Below are 23,393 nucleotides of genomic sequence, written 5' to 3'. Positions count from 1 at the left end.
TGACCTGAGCCAAAGGCAGATGGTTAACAACCAAGCCACCCAGGTGCCCTTCTTTGAAAGAAAGAAAAAAAAAAGGTTTTATGTATTTATTTGAAAGAGACAGGGAGAGAGAGCAGGAGCAGGGGAGGGGGGTGGACAGAGAGAGAGGGAGAAGCAGATTCCCCACTGATCTCAAAGCCTGAATGTGGGGCTCAATCCCAGGACCCCGAGACCACGACCTGAGCCAAAGGCAGATGCTTAACCCACTGAGCCACCCAGGCCCCCCGAGTGTGTGGGAAAAGAATCTTGACTCTGTACTTTGGGAAGGTTGACTCCAAGCTTAAGATCCCCCTTCCCCCAAAGTAAAAAAAAAAAAATTTTTTAAACCCTCATAGTTGAATTTCTTGGTCTATGGTTTTTTAATAAGTGGTCAATAAAATTGGGTTGAACTGAACTGCCCACATAGGCATCTCATGTGTAAAAAGCTAGTTGAAAGAGTGTGTTTCAGTTGTAACTACCCCACAGAGAAGGGCTCCCAGGTACCTTCTGCTTTTTCCAATTAAATAGGAAACCTCAGAGAGCATATTTTTATTTGATCTCTGAACCATTGCATATCTAGTACCATTTCTGATTTTAGATATTCAGCTTTTTCTCAGAGTACTATCCAAATTGTAAAGTGAATTGTAGCACTGCAGGCCTAACATTACTTAGGGTTCTAAGAAAACTGGAATGTGAAGCAAAATATGGCAAAGCCTACGGTTAGCTCTGTAAAGCAGGGAGCAAAGTTCAGGGGCTTTCCCTTTCCGACACTGCCCATCGTGGGCCTTGAAGCACAGGAAATGACCTGACCACTGTAGGCCAGGCTGAAGGGATGATGGGTGGCAAACCCAGCGAGGGCTGGGGGACAGGTGCGTCTCTCTCCCCTTCCTGTCTGAGCAACCTTCCCCTACCCCACATCTTTTATCTCTTCACTGCCTCCCAAACACTATAGGTTATATACCACACTTGGACTTTTCAGGCTTCCAAGGAATTTTCTTCGAGCGATGGAAGAACTTAACACTTAGGGCTAATATTATATAAAAATGAAACAAAACAAACAAAGAAAAAATAAGCAGGGCGGCTCTATCGTGTAAAACAGAAATGAGGCTCCAAACTTGGAAACCACGGCCAAGAATCATTCTTTCTTTCCATCCTTGCCCTTAAGACTGAGGCGATATGCACAAGAAGTTCATAAACTTGCTCCCCAGCCCCGGTGAGGATGACTGTGCCCACGAGGCCACATGTTCGGCATACCCCGAGAGGGTATAGGGTTTACTCGTGAAAATGAAGGGATCGAGAAGATCAGGAAGATTTAGAACACGTGACTGTGCTGCACAAGTCAACTTTTTAACCCTTTCCCGAAACACTGAAAACCCCAAACTGGCTAAGTTGCTTTAAAAAAAAGAGAGAGAGAAAGAGAGAAAAGAAAAGGAGCTTTCTCAAGCACAAAGCTCTTCTTCAAAAATCTATCCCAAGCCCTGGACTTGAATAAACTGAAGACAGGGATCTGAAAATGATAAAGAGGTCCCAAGTCTTTGTCCTTCGAAGGAATGAGTGCTGCGGCAACTTCCATGAACCTGAGGTTCCAACAACTGCTGTCTACTGAATTCCCGGGGCATCCTCGTCCTGAGCAGACAGCCTGGGAGACCAGGGTGGGGAGGCCCCAGGGCCCTGCTGCTAACTGGATCTGGATCCCTCCTCACGGGATCCCTCAGGACCTGTCTGTGGCTTACTCACAGAGAGAACAAGTACTGGCAAGGGACAAAAAAAAAAAAAACCAAAAAAAACAAAAAAAAAACATGTTTTGCAAACAATCAGAGTGACCTGAAGCCCAGGGTAAAGACTGAAGTAAGCATTTGTTTGCTGCAGCTCGAGTTTGCTGCAGCTCCAGCCAGGCTCTGTGCAATGCTTGCTAAGTGGAGTGCCCTGCAGGAGGAAAAGGCTTCTTGGTTTCCCATTCCCCCCAGGACCTCTCACCTAAGGCCACACTCCACCCCCAGGCGGAGCTGCCTGACTTTGTTTTGCTTCATTGCCTGGCTGGGAGCATCTCTAAAGGAAGGTGAATGCCCCAAGGAGAGAGTCCTCCCTGGTCTGGAGCTGAAAGCAAACCACAATGGGGCATCTAGTCCAAAGTCTTGTCTTCACTTGGCCCGGGCAGAAAAGGAAATGCAGAGAGCTGAAGCTCTGTCAGTCACAGGACACAGGAGAGCTGGGCCTGGTACCCAGGTCTCCCAAGCCCCGAGCCCAGGGCCCCCACTACACAGTGATGTGCCGTCCCCAGGCCCCCTACTCACCTGCAAAGACAGGCATCTCTCGGACCTCTAAAAACCATATGACCCCTTTCAGGACAATCCACTTACACATCCACTTTGACACAGCTGGCAATTTTTGTTTGTTTGCTTGTTTTAGACTTTTTTATAAAAAAGTCATATCTACACCCAATGTGGGGCTCGAACTCACAACCCCGAGACCAAGAGGCACACCCTTCACCTACTGAGCCAGCCGGATGCACCACGGTTGAAAATTTGGGGATGGATTATTTTCCCCCATTTTCCAATTCTGAATCTGCCTATTCATAAGGTATTTTCCTTCTAAGTGCACCTGTCCCCTCCTCCACAAACTTACCTCTCCTGGTCTAAGTAAAGCCTATTAAATGCACGTCTGCCTTAGTTGCACCCCTGTGCCCCCCATCTAAAGAAAGGTGCCTACATCTCCCCCAGAGTCTCCCCTTTCCTGCCGCAGATGGGCAGACCTGAGCTTCCGAAATTTCCATTCCCAGCCCACCCCAAGCTCCGCAAGCGCACAGCAGAATGTTTGGGACCTGTTGCTTCCCTCCTCCTGCCCTCTCCACAGTGCTTGCCATAATTCCTCCTCCCCAACCCCCATCCTTTGAAATTTCTAAACCCCAGTAGAGGAAGTGCCTCCGGCTCTTAATAAGCTCAGTCATGCTCAAAATATCCGCTTCACCCACGAGGCACTGTAGCCGGCAATTCTGACCGGGGCACACATTTAGGGAAAAGATGATCTTTCTGCAAGACACAAGATATAAAATTCCTGAAAAGACCACTCTGACTTCTTTTCACTAGTGTGCCTGCGAGTTTGCAACAGGCCACAGGTTGAACAGGACACCTCCTGCAATACCCACCGTTCACCTACACATGTAACAATAGGGGATTAAGAAATCGCCCTTCAAGAGGCTGTGACCGCAGAGGGTACATATTGTAACTCTCCTCCCTTGGGACTTGCAAAACTTACAGGAAATCTTCCACCACCTACAGATTTCATCCACTGCCAGCAAAATGAAGTATAAACACTCTATATCAAATTAGCCAGGTGTCTAAGAAAATATAACATTATCCCAACCCAATATTTTCAGATCTTGGCTCGCTTTCAAGTCTCACAGTGCATTCGGGAGCAGAGGTGCAGCAGACACGTGTCTGTGTCCCTTTGTGAGGGGCATGTTTTGCTTTTTTGATTAATCCAAACAATCTGCAATTTGGCACCCATGTTAAACAAGCCAGGGAAAGAAGACAGGGATCCTATTTCCTTTATCTGGGATTGTCCTCCACATCTTTACGCTGGACAATGATGGTCATCACGGATAGGGATCGATTTATCTAGAGAGAAGTCTTTAATTGGGTCTTAGGCTTTACTAGAGATCATTTTGAAAGAAGTATCAAGGAGAATGAAGAAACAGAATCAACAGGAAAATGTGGAAAACACTAATGAGTTTTAGTTTCCGGGCGGACACAGGAATACAGGTTTCTGAGATATGCAAAAAATCAACAAGCCCTCCAAGCCTATCATTTACCTCCATCCCTCCCACCGCCTTCTGGGTGTGCGTTCCCTGATGCGGCCCCAGGACACCCCTGGCTTACAGTCAAGGAGGAGGGATTCAATGCAAAGCAATGGCATTCCTCCTCACATAAATAGTCTCAAAACTACATTCACAAGCAAACAAAACGACCAGCCTAGAAGTTATGCGGGCAAAATTTAAAGCTACATTTTAGAAATAGCCTATGTCCATTTATGTGCCAGCATGGCCACATTTTTAAGGACCCAAGTCATGTCTGCCTGTCTACTTCAAAAAAAAAAAAAAAAAAAAAAGTGGTTTTAGGGAGAATCAAGTGCTTAAAATCTTGAGATGCTTAAGTTCATCCTTTGTTTTGAGGACATGGCATGTGAGAGCAGGCAGTGTTCACATTAGAGGACACTCCGGGGTGAGACAGAAGTGAGTTGAAGTCCCAGCTCTGCTGTTTATTGACTGCTGTGCGACAAAGAGACTCCGTTTCCTCCGTGTACGTGTAAAAAAGATAACACCACCTCCCGCTATCAGCGCAAGATTATATGTGATCAACCATGTAACTATACGGAATATTTTTCCTGGCATGTCACGGACCCTCTGTAAATATTAGCTATTACAGGGGTGCCTGGGTGGCTCAGTGGGTTAAGCCTCTGCCTTGGGCTCAGGTCATGATTCCAGGGTCCTGGGATTGAGCCCCACATCAGGTTCTCTGCTCAGCGGGGAGCCTGCTTCCCCTTCTCTCTCTGCCTGCCTCTCTGTCTACTTGTGATCTCTCTCTCTCTCTCTCTGTGTCAAATAAATAAAGTCTTAGAAAAGATTTCTATTATTTTTATTATTATTTGATCGTTAGACTGGATTTTAAGGTTCTAGGGCTCCAGTCCTGGTTCTGCCAACTGTCTGCCTGCTCAGCAGACATGTGTGTGGGATAAGAGAGATAACTAGTCTCACTCTGTGACCCAGTGGCCTCTATCTAATGCCCCTGGAGGTGCCCTGTGGGCCCTCACATGCTGGGAAAGGCAATGAGGGAGACCAAGAGCCATGTTCCTGATTGGTTTTGCAAATCGGCACACACACAAGACTTCGTTTCAGGGGGGGATTTACGTGGCTAAGAAAGAAAAAGAAAAGAAAAATAACAGGATCCTAAAATATTTCAGATTTCCTTTCTGCCTAAACAAATTAAAGATTATAAATTTCAGATTGGTTTGGCATTTTTTTTTTTTAAGATTTTATTTATTTGACAGAGAGACAACGAGAGAGGGAACACAAGCCAGGGAAGAGAGAGAGTGGGAGGGAGAAGCAGGTTTCCTCCTGAGCAGGGAGCTGGATGCAGGGCTCCATCTTGGGACCCTGGGATCGTGACCTGAGCTGAAAGCAGACGCTTAACGACTGAGCCACCCAGATGCGCCTTGGCTTGGCATTCTAATTCCACTTTTTTAGTGCTGTTCGTAAATACATTTGCTCCAAAATGATCCTCACTTTGTGCAAGGTGGACAGTAACTTCCCCAAGACATCATCAGCTGAAGATTGGTTGTAGTTTTGGTTACAATGGAAGGACCCTCAAGCTACAGGTCGGGGGCTGGAGAGTTTTGGGGACAGCCGGAGGGAGATTACTTTCTAAAGCCTGCCAAGAAAGGCTTCACGGCATGGAAGTTAAACCTTCAACTTCCATCAGGCAGTAAGCTCTTTCTAGATAAGAAAAAGAATTTTCTATGTTTCAAAAGACTTCACTTGGCTCTTCAAAAAGACGTAAAAATTCCCAATACGATTTTCTCCTAAATAACTTTATTCACCTTTTACATGGGTGAGATGAAGATCCTCTAGAGCAAAGATAGACACAAGCCTCCTTCCTCGACAGCACTGAAACAACTGCCTGAAAACCGCAGCGAGGTAAAGAAGCACCTACCTTGTTCGTTACTGGGCTAAGGGGTCGGGGAGACCAACATGGTGCTGCCAACATTTGGGACAGGTATTACCGGCTGTCATCAATGTTCAGATAAATGGACAGTGCTCCAACAATTCCCAAGGGCTCTGCCACTAGTGTATGCTGTCAAGTTCATAGGCTACTCAAATTTAGGAGTTTACAGGAACCACTCAGAGGCCGGCTTGAGAGCGAAGGAAGACTAATTGCCCTTATGATTTTTCAGGTCGAAGGAAGCTCTTGCAGGATCCACGGGTTAGACCTGTGAGCTGCAACCAAGAACATGTGCAAAGCTGCTTGAAAAAGACATTGGCTTTGTGCACAGGCACCCAGGCTGGCTCCTCCGCGTGGAGAGGGGAAGGACAGCCAGCTGGCTAGAGCAGCCGTCAGACTCTCCAGTTCCCACGCCGCCTGCACCTCCCTATCTAGAACCCATTGCTCTTGCTTCACCGAATAATGAGCCCGGGTGCTGGGGCCCCAGGGACGGTCCCTCACCCTGGCCCCACCACTCCAGGCCCCCTGGAATGGGAGGAGGGCTGTGAAGAGGATGCTGACCACCTGGTCCTCTCAGATCTCCCTGCGCTGAGCCTGAATCAAGGAAGATGCGCTTGTTCAGCCAGCCAGGAAGGATTGTTGTGAATTCCTGCTGCAGGCACTGCCCAGAGTTCGGAGAAGCCACTGTGAGTCTGTATGCCAGGTTACTAAAAAGCTTCAGACGGACCGTGTTAGTTTAGGACCTGGTGAGGACAATTTTCCTGAATCATCATGAGAATACACAAACATCCATACACACGCTAAACTGAAACTTTTCATCCTCCTGGCCCCTGAGCCAACCACACTGGCTCCTTTTTCTTTCTGGAAGAAGGTGGACCCTGCCGTGACGCTGAGCCATCGCACATGCTGTTCCTTCTGCCTGGCTTATGCTCCTTCCCACTCTTGATCTGTCTCCCTAGCTCCTAGGACTGGGTGATTGTCTTCAACCCCCAAAGACCTCTCCTCATCACTGTCTTTGGGTGGGAGCCCTACCTGCTGTCCCATCATTTTATGTCAGAGCGTCCTCTTCATCTCCCTCAAAGCACTGACCACATTCACAGTCAGACTTTTTTTTTTTTTTTTTTTTTTTTGGCTGGAGGAAAGGAGGGGCTTAGGGGAGTTACTGTTTCACGGATACAAAGTTTCAGTTGTGCAACATGAAAAGAGTTCGGGAGAGGGATGGTGGTGAGGTTGCAACAATGGGAATGTACATAGTGCCACTGAAACCTATAAAAATGGTTAAGATGTTAAATTTTATGATATATGTATTTTACCACAATTTTAAAAAGTAAGACTTGGGGAGCCCGAGTGGCTCAGTCAGTTAAGTGTCTGACTCTTGATCTCAGCTCAGGTCTTGATCTCAAGATTGTGGGTTCAAGCCCTGCATTGGGCTCCCCCCAAAAAATCGTTTAATGCCTCTTTCTCTTTCGTCCACTGGTGCACAATACACCAAGGCAGGAATCCTCTGTTTTTTCCCTCACTATGTCCCCAGGGCCATGCCCAGAACCTGGTCCATTGTGGTTCCACAACTCATGGTAAACTCTTCAAGGACAGGGGTACCATTCATTATTTTAGTTTGCCTCACAGCTCCTTCCAGAACGTCTTACAAATTCCGGTGGTATCAGATGCTACTTTAACGCTGGGCTACTACTTCTGCAAACTTTGCAAAGCCAAGACTTTGTATATCTACATAGGCAGATTTTACTGTCTTTCCTCTTTGCCTTGAGGAAATTCTTGCTGCCAAGAATGCCAGAGGGACCAGATTCCAAGACTAATCATCCTTCTAGCATGGTGTGGTTATCTTGCTGACTTGGCTGTTCAGGTCCCATGTCATCCAGGGTTTTTTTGTTTTGTTTTATTTTGTTCTTTGTTTTTAATTGGACTCTGCCTCAGATTCTCTTTGGCATTAGACAAAATATAAATTGAAAGCAAATAAGTGAGTAACAGAAGGGAGTTTCCTGTATGATAAGTACTTTCTATGTTCCGATAGTGAATTGTTATTAGATAAATAACAGTGATGACAAGAGTAATATAAAAAACTACTCTCCTTGCCCCCCCCCCCTTAAAAAGGAGGGAAGGAAAAAAAAAGAGAAAAATCAGAGAAGCTACTTTTGGGTGATATGGAATGAAATGAAGCATAGTCCTCTGACTTCATTGCATGGCTGGTTTTCCCCAAGAATACCCAAAGAAATCATCTGACCCTAATGTCAAGCCCCAGCTTTCTTTCAGGTCATACTTGCTTTTGGGGAGACTAAAAAAACTTTTTTTATGTAACAAGTCTCTCTCTCTCAAGGCTTGGAAAGAAGTAAAAGCTGAAGGTACTAGATGGGAAGAAAAAAAATGAATGTGTGTTATCACTATATTAAGGCATCCACCATATATGGGGCACTCACTGCTACGTGCAGTTGGCATGCACTGATTCAATCTCGACAACTCCAAGGAGGAGAGCCTATTTTCCCATCCTCTGAACCAGAGCCTGAGGCACAGAGAGAAGGGCTTGCCCTGAGTCACACGGCTTGAAGGAGGCAGAGGTAGAAATTCCAACCAAGCAAGAGGACTCCAGGGTACATGTTTCCATCCAGTATTGTACCGTGCCTATGCATCTGCCACAGACTTTTCTACCATAATTCTTGTAACCTACCCTCCTAAGTCAGAGAAAGGAATCAGCCGTTTTCACTGATAGGAGATGGAGGACCAAAGAGGCTGTGACTCACCAAGGAGACAGAGGACAAACGGAAGACAAGTACTGGAGGCCAGTAGCTCGATTTTAAGACCCTGAATGAGGCTCATTTCTGTGCCTTAAAGATTGGTCAGGGTCATTCGGCACCATCCCCAAGGACCATAAAGCAATGAATTTGACTATGTAGAAAAGTGGGAACTTCAGTCCTGTGTTTAACCTAACACTAAAATATTTCTCAATCACTTCTACTTTAAATGGCATAATTCACACAAATTAAGAGAGCACAAAATTCGTTCTGCTCCAAACAGAGTGTTTAATAACAATGGCTTTTTAAAAAACACGAAGAGCTCCTCTCTTTTGTAAATTCTTCTGGATTAAATAGTTGTTTATTTAACACCTAGAGGCACCTGTCTGGAAGACACGCCAGGTATTGTACATACAGATAATAATTCAAGGTAAAGATTCATGCCCTAAGAGACACACAACAGGAAGACAAGAATACTGAGTGGACCGCGGAATGGGAGGACGTGTGCAAGGCAGGAGTGCCTGAAAAGGGACTCTTAGAATAGGTAAGGGAGCCCTGGTGTTTCAGGGACTAGGGGGTGAGGGATAGGTTTGCCACATATTTCAACAGAAAACTATAAATTCCCATCTTTTTTAGCACATAACTGAAATTTAAAAAAAAAATGACCTCCGTGCATTTTTGCCTTTAAGGAAGATTTTAATTAAACAAGATAAATTTGTTTAAAACATCACAGGATGAGCTCCAGAAAGAGGCTTCTGTTGATGTCGAAAGTTAATGCCTATGGATCATCTATTGCTAAAGTTGCTTAGAATGGGCTAATTATTCTCCCACCCCCCGCCTCCCTTCTCTGTCCTGGCACAAGGAAATTTTAAGCCATCTACAATCCCTCCATTAAATTTAAAAAATAAACAAACAAACCTCCATTGTGAGAGGCGCCATTGGTGAGTGCCTCCTTGTCTTCCCATCACAAAAGGAGAGGAGTGCTAAAGAACAGACTCACTGGTCAGTTTTTCATGAATTTAAAAAAGTGTAGCAATGCTGCTTGGCCAGACACAGTGAAACACAAAAACCTCAGTCATTTGTTTAAACAAACTCACAAAAACAAAACCACTTCCTCAACATACTCCGTGAATTCTAAAAAGGATCGCAGGTTTAGTATGGTTTTTTAAAACCTTAACTTTCACAAATTAAAAGCAGGATAATAGGATCGAACAAATGGACATCACCCCTCGGTCTTGCTTATCTATTTCTGGCTTCATTCAGCTGCCAAAACCAAACAGCACTTCCTCTCATCCCAACAGGAAAATTTGATGGCTCCTGAAGGTCTGAGTCAGACCAGAAAGCTCATGAATATTCTGATTTTCTGGAGCTGATGCAAGGAAATCACTATAATTGATGACCAGACACAGAGTTACCTACCCAGTGTCTGGTCCCCAAAACTACGCTGAAATAATTTATCGAAAGTTGGATTTCCATTTTCAAAGTTATTAATCATAATGAGGGTCTGTTTCTGAGCTTTAAAATGAGGTTTTATCTTTCCAACCCTCCTCCTTTTCAATAAATTCTCTCCATACCCTGGGATCTCCAGCAATAAACTCCTTTCGCTTTACCACATTTTAATGAAGGTGAACAGAAAGTAAACCGAGGAGAACCTTAACTTCTCCCGCGAAATGGGAAGAAATGAGAGCGCCGAAGATTTAAATTAGGATCTGCATTTATCGGGTGCCAGGAAATTAAGAGGGTGCGTGTGTCTGCGGGGCGGCGGCGGGGGACCGCGGCACCTTCCCGCGGACCGCGGCACCTTCCTGCGGAAGGCGCGAGCATCCCGGGCGGTTTCCCTGTGGTCCGGGATCCGGACGTAACTGGGCGTTAGCTGGGAACAATAAGATCCAAGTTCAATTTGGGAACGCAAGCCCTTCTTCCATATTAGTTTTTCTTTCTTGCAAACCGATTTCGATCTTTCCTTTTCCTTTTCCTCTTCCATTACGCACAGCTCCCAAGTGCAGGAGCAAAGAACGGGGAGGGACCCAAACCCAAGCAAGTTGTCTACTCCAGGGGCCTCCCGCTGCGGGAAAGCGGCAACAATGCCGCGGAAGTCGGAGGCCGGGGCACCCTCTTCCTACAACTTTAGGATAGCTGCTTTTCCATCGGAACTGAACGATCGCTAAGAAGAAACGAGGGTTTGGAGCGAAATGATTTAGAACGGTTTCCTTTCCTGCCGTGAAACGGATCATCGACATTCGGGAAAGGCCAGCCATCCGCGTCCCGAGGGAGGCAGCGTGGCTCCGGCACGGTGGGATCGACTCCCCGAGATGGAAACCACGTTCCCGTAAAGAAACTTGAGCCACCAAGGGGGAGTAGACGACAGGATCGGAAATACAGAAGAACTGCTTTTTGCATTTTTTACGTATCGAGATTAAAGAATTAGAAAGGGGTTTAAAAAAAAAAAAAAAAAAACCCAAACCAGGAAGCTCATGTCTTCCAAAACCCGAACGCCACACCCGGCCGCTCCCTTTTCCATCCACGCTCGCACATGGTGTCCGGAGACCACGTGAGGCGGCGGCGGGCGTGGCCGGAGCGCGGTCACGTGGCCGGCCAGCCCTCCCCGCGCGCGCGGGCACGCGCCTGCCGAGCCCCGCCTTCCGCCAGGCTGGGCTGGAGCGGGCGCCACGAGGCTCGGCGGCAGCCGCGGCGGCGGCGGCGGTGGCGCCGCTCCGGAATCCGGTCCGCGCGAGCACGTGCTCTAACTTTAACGGATGCGCTGGAACTTTTTCCAGCGCTGGGCTTGGGGGCTAGAAATAACACTCAAAGAAATGTTACCTAGCTCGCTTGGCTCTGCCGCCAGCCTGAAAACGTTCCCCAAGGCACTGCCAACACGAAAGCAGCTTGGTACTCGGAATCCCGAGTTCTGGGCAGCCACCCCGTTTAAAACCCGTTAGTATCGCGCATCCGACCTACTCCAAGAACCACCAGTTCGACCGCCAGAATTCCTACGTGGTCTGGTAAATGTCCGTGTCCTGGCCACCTCTGATGAGCATCGACGTAGCGTTTGGGGTGTGTGAGGTTCTTTCTCCTTTTCCTAATGGAACAGTTACATTGCAAGCTCCTAAAAGTTGATTCGTGAGGAGTTAGAAGCGGCCATGAGGCAGACAAGAGGGCCACAGGAATTCAGCGTACCGAGTGGAGTGTGATCTTGCTTGAGTGTAAGGATAAAATTACACACTGGGGTGAACCGTGGGGTATTTAAAAACGTAACCAATTCACCGTTCTTTCAAAAAGATGTGTGAGCTTTGATGAAATATTATAGCTGAGGAATATAAATAGTTTTTCATCCTTTTAAGGTATAAGGATAAAGGATATATTCTTCTAAAAAAAAATCACATTGGTAGGATCACAAAGAATAAAATAGCTCAATTTAAAAGAAAAAAAAACGTAGCAGTAAAGAGTAAGTTTAATCTTTTGGTGATAAAGAATTCAAAATAATGATTTCTTCACACAACTCTGATTTTGGGCTGCTGAAATTTAATTAAATGGGGAAATGGGGGGGGGTCCTCCAAATTGTTTGCCATATCGGTAACAGTGAATATTCTAAAAGAAGGAAACAGTATCTTGAGCACTCCTTTCAATTACAGCTTAAAAAGCTCAGAGATAAAATTTCATACTCTTAATTAAAGTTCTTATGGTGGTGTAAGCCTTCTTAGCCTATCCAAAACATTTAGGGCTGTGTTCCCCAGAGTCTTCCAACTGTGTTCTCTCTCTCTCAGTCTTCAAAAGCAAGAGACATTTGCAGCCAGGACCAAAACTAATGGGACTTTTTTTTTTATGGGAGGGGGGAAGGCAGTTGAGCTTTCCTTCCCTCTACTTCACCTCCTCTGAGGGGAAATATGGCACGACATCTTGAATAACATTCATATTTGAGATTTCTCAGGCTTCTACATATTTTTCTGCTTCGTGTCATTCATAATTGTCCTCCCAGAAAAAGTGGAGCTGCCACTGCTATTTTAAAAAGTTTTATGTCCCTCATTTTAAAAATACACAGAGTCCTCCGAGTAGAATTCCAATTACTAAGCGTAGAAAACAGAAATAGAAAAATCGCCATTTGGCAAACACCACAGTAATGGATGTTAAAATTAGGAGGTGAAAGAATAATGAGGAACAGTATGAACAGTATAGTCTCAAGCGTCTACCCCTGAAAGATGCTTTCTAATTACCAAGGTTAAGAGCTATAACAACAGAGGCATCTGCAGAGACCACCTTAGCCAAGTGATCAAAATTCACATCATCAGAGGCGAAACACCTGGGCATCATGTGTCTCCCAGCGGGATGCCCTGAGAAGGGTAGGGGGGCACTTCTGTGATAGTCTTGCTAAAACTGTAAGTCCTGCTCTAATTAATCACAAAGCAAACACAAAGCGAAGGACCGTTCTACAAAATAATTGCTCCTTGCTCTTCAAAAATGTGAAGGTGGTAAAAGCTACCACGGAAGACTGAAGAAAGCGTCCCAGATTCAAGGGAGTTTGAGGAGATTAGACAACAAATGTGAGATGGGATCCCCTCCTGGACCTAGGACCAGAAAAAGGACATCAGTGGAATCTGCATCCACTCTCGAAACTCATAGTACTGCGTCAGTGTTAACGTGACCGTTTTGATAGACCTATGATGGTTAAACAATCTGTTGACATTTGGGGTGTTCAGAAACCCGTGGTATTTTCTGTAACTTTTTTTTTTTTTTTAAGTCTGAAATGATTTCAAGAGGTAAAGTTAAAATCTGAAAGTCACTAGAAAGTTCATAAAGGAAAAGAAAGGAATCATAGCATAGTCATCAAGTGAACGGACTCCTAAACTGCCAGGATACATGCCAATCAATCGTTGGTAATTCCCAAATCTCACTCTGAATGAGGGACTTAATTTTGTGTGCTTCCCACTTGAACCAGTTACTATCAACCCTGTCCTCCCGGATTTTGTCCCTGACAGAATTTCATAAATAAGGTAAACCCCTAATTTGGAGGCAAGGCAAGTCTCTATTTTTTATAGCTGATTCCCAGAGCAGTGTTTTTTCCAGAGGGTAAATGAGGCTGGTGGAGGACCAGGCGTGCATGCTGAGGGCCCTATCCATTCTGACACACCGCCTAATGTTTCATCTATCTTTGAAATATCCTCCAAACGGGTGGAAGTAGGAAGGAAGATGGTTGAGGAATGCAAAGAGAAACAACAAAATGGACACCAGTATATTACATACGACTCTCCTAGAGCCTTGTAACCACTCTGCCTTGTTGCTTGAAATTGGAGTGAGAAATGTCTTTTTCTGGACTGAACCTATACTCTGTCATCTGCTACAGATAATACGGGTTTCGGCTTTCTTTGTGTTATGCAGAAAAGGGATCAAATTCCTTCAAGAGCAAAAGCTTCACTCCATTGGCCACAACTTCCCAGCACTGCAAGGTACAGTTTCCCGAACCGCCACTATGTGGTAGCGAAGCCAATAGAAAGAGTCTTGTCAGGATTGCACTAAAATCTCATCGGAAAAGCTTGATCTACTTTTTTTCCCCCCAGATACTGGTCTCAAATGAAATGATCCTCATTGGGGAATAATAGAAAATTGAGGCCAAAAATGAATGTGTGAAAGCCACCATTTTTTGCTCAGGTATTTCCAGTATTGCAGGGTGTGTAAGAGAAGATGAGAAATTTGCTGTCAGCCCTTTGTAACGACCTGGGCCACAGAGAAGTAATAATACGGAAAATACTGAAAGGCAGGGAAGAAGCTGTCCTGGAGTTAACACCTCCCCCTACCCCCCCGCCCTGGCTTTGCACTGAGAATCGGCAGACCGAATCCATACAAACTCCTTTCCGTAGACACGGCATTTAGACTCCGTGTTGGGTCTGACTCGGCCAAGGTCAGGGGGCCAAGGGAACACTTGGATGCCAGTGGGCTTCATTCCAAGATCCAGGTTCTATTTTATCTCGTGGCCTCCCAAATAAAATTAAAGTTGGCTTTAAGTTGCAGAGCCTGTGACAATGGAGAGGTGTCCAGGGGAGTGGACGGTGGAAAGCTGGTATCCCCTAGAAGGAGGGACTGCTGGCAAGGCCCAAGAGAACTCTTAAAGGGACAACAGAGAGGTTCAGAAGCACTGGAAGTAGAAGGTACGGAGGAGTCTTCCTATCAGGGTCAGCGTGGGCCAAGGAGAAAGACCACAGTGGGAGCTAACAACAGGGGACAGAAGAGCCATACCAAGCTGACTGCGAAAGCCTCTTTGAGCGTATTTATCTCAAAACAGGGGACTCTTCTAAAGTTCCATGTCATTACACTTAGGGGCTGACGACTGGCCTAGGACATGGAAGGGGGGATTGCATGCATTTTGAAAAAAAATTTTTCTTTTAATATTTTTTATTTATTTGACAGACAGAGATCACAAGTAGGCAGAGAGGCAGGCAGAGAGGGCTGGGGGAAGCAGGCTCCCCGTGAAGTAGAGAGCCTGATGCAGGGCTCGATCCCAGGACCCTGGGATCATGACCTGAGCCAAAGGCAGAAGTTTTAACCCACTGAGCCACCCAGGTGCCCCTTGAAAATGTTTTTTGACCATGACAAGAAGCTTCCATGTAGATAAATGGCTTCTACTCATTTTAATTCTTCCAGCAACTGTCCTGCTATGAGAGAGAGAAACAGAGACAGAGACATGGATGCAGAGAGAGAGAGAGAGAGGTAAAAGGAAAAAAAAATCACGAGAAGGAGAAACACTTCTCACAGATGGACATCGCACCCTTCCAGAACTCAACTGTCCAGTGATACGTGTTTCTGGGGGTACACAGCTGAGGACCGGCGAGAAGCTAGATCTCACAGCCCATTTTCTCTTACATACCATCCCAACAGGCTTGGAAATCCATTTTCAAAGGACCCACAGCAAAGAGGAAGCAGCAAATGACCACCTACAGAAGGGCTGATAGAGCTTTCCTGTCTTACTGCAGTAAGTCTATTAAACAGAAATGGGGACATAAAAATGATAAAACTAAACCATCAGAACACAATAAACACAAGAAATCTTCAGTATAGGGCAAACCGCCTCCCACTACGCCTTGAGGCTGTCACCATATTATGCATAATACAACAATATATGTTCACTGATGTCCCCAAGTTGGCCAGAAATGATTAAATTATCTTCACCAGAGTAAGAAGCCAAGAAGTACATAATTTATGTTGGAAAGATTTCCAGCATGACAGTGTGCATGACTGTGGGAGTCTCAGCCATCCCTATGGCTTTTACGGTACTTCTTGTCTATTCATTCTTTCATTTGACAGATTATTGACTGAGCATTCTGGAGAGAGCGCTGTGAGTGGCAAGGTTCCTACTCTCATGGGGTTCACCATCTAGGTTGTACCTTTCATGCTCACACGCACATTCCTACCAGGAAAGCTTGCACAAGTGTTTGGACTTCTTGTGGTCAGTGCGACATACTGAGTCTCGAAGAAGTTTTCATTTATTTTTGGATTTGAGCGACTGAAATTGGTCAAAGTCTTGGATTAGGCAGCAATCAAACAGCAGTCACTACTTGAAGAAACAAGACCCATGACCAAAGCAGGCAGCTTTGCCTGCACAAAAATCTAACAATACCGAAGGCCAACAGAACTGCAGTCCTGAGTTGGTCAGCTCTTTCTCCTTGTTGAGGCAATTAATCTGGACACACATGCCTCTTATATTTAGGCTGTAATATCTTATACCTGAATCATTCTACAGTTAATGCATTTGAGAATGGGACACGCATATTTTAAGTAGAGATACTTTTTGTTTTTAAAGAAAATTCCTAGATAGCTTGATACTGTTTGAAAAATTTACAGGGTCACAAAAACCGTAACTGAATCGGATAACCTAGATACAATAAAATTACTTTTCATTTTCTTATTGTTTTAGGGACCTGTGAGTTCCTTTCCCCTTTTGAGGGCAAATCTTAAAAACTGGAAAGGCTTTGTTTGTTGTTCTGTATAAAGATTTTTTTTTTTTAATTTGGGAGAGAGAGAGAGAGAGAGAGAGAGAGAGGGCAGAGGGAGAGGGAGAGACAGTCCCAAGCAGATTCTGCGCTCAGTGGGGAAACCGAGAAGGGGCTGGATCTCAGGACCTTGAGATGATGACCCAAGCCAAAACCAGGAGCTGGACACCTAATGGACCAGCCCGGTGCCCTTGGAAATTTTTGTCTTAACAAGCTCTTTCTTGGAGGAAAACACGAGACTGAAAATTTTCTCTAATGTCTGGGTGCAAAGGTCATAGATGCACTAGAGAGTCGGAAAGCACACATTTTAGAATTGCGGGTATCTCGGTTCCCGTCTCTCCTACGTCCCAGGTGTGTGTCAACGCGCAGTTTATTTTCTCCGGGCTTCCACTGGCTCAACAGTAAAACGACACTGGTAGAATCGACCCCACTGGCTATGGCCAAAACGAAATGAAATGCCAGCGTGTAGTAAATTCTTAAGAGGTGAACGTGCTGAATTTTCAAACAGACTCCAATATCCCTGTGCTTTGTAACCAGAATGATCGCACAAGGGAGCTCAAACCGGATGTGTTTCTGTATCAGCCATGGGCTTTCCTTTCTCCTTGGAAGAGAGGTTCACCTTCCCCTGAGGCTGGGCTTCCTAGTCAGCTGAAGTTACTAAGGAACAGCAACAAAATAAAAGGGCAGCGCGAAGGCAGGAGTCTGCTCTGGAGACCAGGGGCCGGCTTGCCATCATTTCCTGAAGAAGGGGGTGAGCCTTCTCTGTGGCGTGTTCAAACACCTTCTGGCATAGCTGGTCCCAGATGTCAGATGAGGTTTGGAAAGAGGAAGTTTCAACATCTATGGCCTTGGCAGACACTCACGAGTTGTTCAAAATAAAGCTCTACGAGGAGGATGGGTTAAGATGGAGTGAGCGATTTCCGAGGGCTTGCTGCACTGGTCGGCCGCGTGGCGGTGTGGGGAAGCCAGGGCCCCTAGAGGGCCTTGCCCGTGTTTCTGAGCTTCCTGCAAGGCAGCCTGTGCCTCGGAACCTCACCGTGCGCAGAGTCTTTATATCTCCATTAAATGGCTGCGTACTTGGGTGGATTGATGTTATTTCTAAAGTATGCAGTTCCTTTCAAGAGGGGAGCGGGAGGATTAAGTTGGAAATATTTTTCTATTGAGAAGAAAAATTAAATGTAAGTGGAAATGTTTTCATGAAAATGTTTTTATATTTCAACATTTCCCCGAAGCACTCTGATCTCAGTACAACACAGGACTGTGCTAGACTAGAAGGAATGAAGACAAAATGAATTTAAATAAAATTGAAACTGACCATCGGGGTTGTGTTCTCCCGACCTGAGGAAACAATAAGCCTGGGTGGGTAGGGAGGGGGAGGGGAGAGGACCATGGAGGAACCAAAAGAAGAAATAAAAATAAACTCCACTAAAATTTTAAACTCAGAGGAGAGTTTAAGTTTTGTTTCAAAATTTCTAAAATCTAGCTTATTTTTACAAAAGCTTTTTGAATGTCCATGAATCAACAGTCACTTGATAGAATCATAAAGACCTTCTTGATTATTTTCTCTCGACCAGGAAACCCACTGGTATTAAGTCATAGAAGACGACTTGCTTGTTTTATAGTTCCTCGGTTATTGGGAGTAGTCAGTACTGGCCAGTTATCAAGGCTAACAGCTCAGATGATGTGTGTAGTTACATAGCTGGTCTGATTGTGTTGCCTCTTTTCAAATTTGCACGCCCCCTTTATTAGCTGTAAATAGGACAGGGAAAATGAAATGCACAGGTCTTAGTTACCCTTATCAAAATAAACACATCCTTCAGGAGGAAAGAGTTTTGTCGGTTAATCTTCTGTCTACATCTGTAGTGTCTAGTAACCACAAGCCACAAGTGGCTATTCAAACGTAAACTAATTGAAAATGAAATAAAACCTGAAATTCACCTCCTTGTCCCACTAGCCACATTTCAGGTGCTCCCCTACCACACATGGCTAAACAACTACTTTCCTGGGCAGGGAAGATACAGAACATTTCCACCATTGCATAAAGTTCTATAGGATAGCTCTGGTTTAGATGAAAGGACAGATCGGTGAGCTTTGGGTATTTACACTGAGTTTTAAAGACGTACACAACATGTTTTACCTGAACTTGGAGGTCACTTTGGGACAGCGTCTTTAAAACACTTTTCCAAAGGCACACAACCATTTTCCCTAAACCACCTCAATGCAAACCAGCCAAGGAAAACCCAGTTCATAGTGCCTCTCCTCCATCATCTCCAGCTTGATTTTTCTTTTAAGTAGGCTCCATGCCCAGCGTGGGGCTTGAACTCATGACCCTGAGATCAAGAGTTGGCAAGCTCCACCAACCCTCTCTACCACCCCTCCACCAACTGAGCCAGCCAGGCACCCCCTCCAAGTAATTGAAAGCTTACTTTCGATTGTAAAAAGGCTCTCTTCCCAAATAACAGAAGCTCTCAAAACATGAACAGGATTCCTACTGCCTATAGAGAAAGGAGTTATTTGCAGGCAAAAGGACAAATCATTATTTTTAGATGGAAAGACCTTCCCAAGATACATTTAAATATTAACACACATAGCAGGTGTTAAACATTAAAACACACAGCAGGCTTCCCCCTATATGGCCATCATCACACTTCTATTTATTTAACATCTACATTCCCTGTCCACGTGTCAGCCTGATATGAGCAGAAAGCAAGTGTTCTGTTTGCTGTTGTACACCCATTACAAGCACAGTGCCTGGGACAAAACAGATGCTCAGATTTTTGTGGAATGATTGAATGAAACTTAAGAAGAATGGTATTTTGCTAAAGAACAGCAAACATCCTTTTAGAGCCTGGATCCAATTCTTTTATATTTGGACAGCAATCCACCCTTTATTTTCAGATGCAAACTTAAAATAACTCAGCAGACTGATTCATGCAAGCATGCGAGCTACGGTTCAATATCTTCCATACTCAGCCATGGCTCCTTCTAAAAGGCCCAGCAAAAGGCACAAGCACTGAGCATTTCACATATGCCATCTATCTCATCGGCCCCTCACTCTGGTATCTTCTCTGCTGTGAGGAGGAGGAAATCCAGGCTGAGGGAAATTAAAGTGACCTGTCCAAGGTCACAAGAGCTATAGACATAGAGTTATAGACACAGCTTCCCTGGTAACCATTGTGGATTGCTCCCATTGTCATGCCTGGTTGTACAATCAGCTCCTGCTTGGGTCAGGAGATCTACAAGGGTCCCGGGCACTCTTTCAAAGGAAGGGGGGGCGGATTCTGTATCTTTGGACCCCCAGAGTTGAGCAGAACATCTGCAACCATGGATACTTGCTGCTAAAGCTCAGTAGTCCTAAGGGTTCTGGGGATCCAGTACCAGGGAAGGTGTGTACTAGGGTCAGAGGAGGGGGACAGAAGCTCCGCCCACTCCATCCCTCTCCCAGTGGCGGTGGGGAATCACAGTGACCCTGCCCCCCCCCACCCCAGTGCCATGCTTTGGCCCCTTCATGCTTGCTTCTGCATGCAAACCAGCTGCATGGCCATGGGAGAAGCTGGCAGCACTTCAAATGTCACCATTTTTCTCGCTACTCAGAACTTCTGCCCCCGAACCCCGTTACTTTAAAAACACACTTGACGAACATTCGGTAAGGATCTGCTGGGCCCCAGGTGTTGGTCCCATAACTCAGGGGCTCAGACTTCCTTGCTTGGCCCCGATTCCCTCAGGTTAGAGGTTCTAGAAGTCTTACCTGTAAACGTTCATTTTCATTTAAAAAAAAAAAAGTCACTATCAATAAAGAGCAGGTTCAGAAATTTACACATAGAAAGAGCAATTTTATTTTTAATATTTACGGAGGGTCTGCTGAATGGGGCCCAAAAGGGCCCAAGTAGAATAAGAGACACCTATCCTTATGGAAGAAAGGTAAATGGATGTTAATGGGATTCCCTACTAAGGGACTGTGCATAATTCTCAGTTATCCTCTCACGGGTCCTGTGAAGTGGGTAAAATGTCAATCTATGGCTGATTAAAAAAAAACAACCGTTATAATAACTCACGCTTACTGAGCGCCTGCTCAGCACAGACTCGGGCGGACTCAGCGCCAAGCACAGTTAAGCCTCCCAGCTCCCCCAAGGGAGAGGTATTATCACCCCCTCCTACCAATGAGGAAAGACGGGCTCCAAGGGTCAGTCATGTGTTCAAGGTGCCAGTGTGTCTGGCTCTGTCGTCCGGGCTGCCATTATACAACACGGCTTCTCCCCGGGACCGGGGCACACGCAGGAAGTAAAGGGTGAGCCTAGGACCACGGAGGACACATCCCAAGAATGCATGTTTCCCACTGGGTCCGGAAGAACAGGGCTCACAAGAAAAGGAGGAACAGTGCTAGTGGGGGGTGGGTGGGGGCAGCAGGGCGTGGGCTCAGGAGGGCCAGTCTGAAGTTGGTTCTAGAAGATAGGGCCCATCTGGCACTGGGGAGGCCAGGTTAAGTTAAGGCCATGTGAAGACCCCACGTAGTCACAGGAGCACAGAGTAGTCTGGTAGATGGCCGACTCACGGGCACATGCTGGGGGCGGGGTGGGGGTTGGAGGCAAAGGCAGGCGGAAGTCAGATGCTAAGAGCTCAAAGCGCAGTCCTATGGGGCTGAAAGTGGGGAACCCCACGCGAGGGTGGGGGGATGAGAGCCGTGATTTCAGGAGATTCATCGGGTGATTCAAAAACATGTCTTGAGGCACCGAGGAGCCGAGCAGGCAGGGCTCTTCTGCTCCCCCCACGTAGTTGAACCAGAGAAAGCCACTTGGCTCCCGGACTGGCCTGCCCTGGCATTCTCCAGCAGGGAAACATGCTTTGGTTATTCAGACGTGACTTACTGGCACAGAGAGGCTGTTGGCATGGAAAAATGAGCCGGCTGACCTGGCCAGAAAGGAGCAGGTGACGCAGAAACCCAGCAAAAGATGAGCTCAACATGCTGTGCTGAGAAGGAGGCAGCTTCTGTGAAAGGCCACCGTAGAGCGCGCTGGGAGACAGAGGGCAAGCCGGGGCCCAGCACAGAGGCAGGCACACTTCTTAAGGTTTTCTCCTTGAGTCCTTACAATATCACATAGACACCACTGTTTCTATCTTGTGCGGGGGGCACTGAGGCTCACGGAGGTGAAACTCCCACCCCTATCCCTCCCTAACTGGGGGGTTGGGTGCAGGAGCCAGAGCAGAGGTCAGTCTAGCACACTTCCTTGTAGTGTGGTTCTGCCTGCAATCAAGTGCTTAGCTGATAACTTCACAAGCTGTTATGATGATACTGCAGGGAACCTGATGGCCCTGGGGCCCTCTCCCTCACTTGCTGTCACCTCTTGACTCAGAAGGGCCATTTCTCTCGACTCAAGAAGCGACAGTGGAACCCATTCAAATAACACCATGATTTACATTGATCTGATCATCTTGGGAAAAAATATTCCTAGCCAGGGAGGGAATATAAATGGACAACTGGAGGAGGAAAAGGAGAGATGGAAAGGGAGAGAGAAAGAGAAAGATGAAGAGACAGGGAGAGAGAAACCCAAATCACATGTGGTAGCTAACTTGAAATAGGACATGTTTCCTGGGGCTTAAGTAGGTCTAGAAGCTGCTCTTGCAAATCCTGGCCACCACGTGCCATTCCTTACATTTATGCTTGCAATGGATCTTTTCCCCTTTTCATTCTCCAGAAGCATCTCCAAAGCCCCAGGGCTGAAAAAGTACACAGGCTGCAGGGCTGAGATGGGCCCAAACTCCCTCTCCTCCCCATAGCTGCAGCTCCCAGGAATATTCCTGTATTTCCTATAAATCAAGAAATGGTTCTCTCTCTCTCTCTCGCTCTCTCGCTCTCTCGCTCTCACTCTCGCTCTCGCTCTGACTGTGATGCAGAACACGAAGGAGGTCTAACCTCCGCTCAGCAAACCCAAACCTCAAAATCATCATTTTTTTGTTGACAAGGCTTCTCACAAAATACCCCAAACAAGCCACCTTCACAGCTAACTTTTCCCTTCTTTTAAAGAGAAAAGCTAAAGAAGACTGGATGTCACATGCACTAGCAGCTCCTAGAAAAGGGCATTTTCGAACCGAATGCCACATGCCGTATTTTGCCATTTTGCCTGCGCTTCCTGCTTGGAGCCTGTGCAACATAACAGAAGAGCCTCAGACACTGGAGCTGCTCCAGGCCACGCAAACTCCGCTCCGCATCTTCCAGGCAGCCCTGTCGCAAATAATTCATGTCCACTACGCCCCTATCACACTGAATACAACCACATTGTGCAGCTGGAAATGAGAAACCTGATTCAGATCACAGAAGAAGGTACAAAAACATTTAGTCCAACACAATGCTGCCTTTTTTTTTTTTTTTAATGTGTGTGTGTGTGTGTGTGTACACATATCTCAAATCTACCAGTAGGTAAAGGATTCAAGACCCATCTTGGAAGAAAACACAGAAATAAAATAGCATATCATGTGTCCAAAAACAGCAACAACAACAAAAAACCACCCAGTGCTTCCCAAGCTGCGCCTGTTTTGGCTGCAGCGTTCCTAACCACAATCAATGGAGCCCATGCACGCAATTTAAAAAGGCACCACGATCTCCGCAGAAAATGGTGCATGTTGACAAAGCATGACTTGTCCCACATGGACGAGAATAAAAGGAAAACAAGTCTGACCACAGCCCAGCCTCCTTTACTCTGTGGACCAGAGGGTGGAAAAGAAAAAGGCCAGAATAAGGGCAGGGAGGCGCAGGCAATGGAGGACGGGTCCAGGAAGATGCTTCTGCCCTACGGGATTTTGGTAAACAGCAGCCTGTAATGGCCACTGTTAGAGAGAAGGGAAAACAGACATGGAGGGAAACGTGTTTACAACTGCAGCGGCGGCAGGAGGGAGGCGGAGGGAGGGAGGGATTCCCCGACTCTGCGCTCAGCCCGCTC

The 23,393-nt window shown here is 46.1% G+C and overlaps 1 protein-coding gene across 1 annotated transcript in view; it reads right to left on the bottom strand.

Annotated features, from left to right (window-relative positions):
• IGF1R (insulin like growth factor 1 receptor) overlaps positions 1–23,393 on the bottom strand; it is a 300,467-nt gene that overhangs the window by 83,871 nt on the left and 193,203 nt on the right. The window lies entirely within an intron of this gene.

The sequence above is a fragment of the Mustela nivalis genome (assembly GCF_964662115.1).
Source record: "Mustela nivalis genome assembly, chromosome: 6".
Taxonomy (NCBI): Eukaryota; Metazoa; Chordata; class Mammalia; order Carnivora; family Mustelidae; genus Mustela; species Mustela nivalis.
Note: the sequence above shows the minus strand (reverse complement) of the source record. Positions and strands in the feature narration are given on the sequence as shown.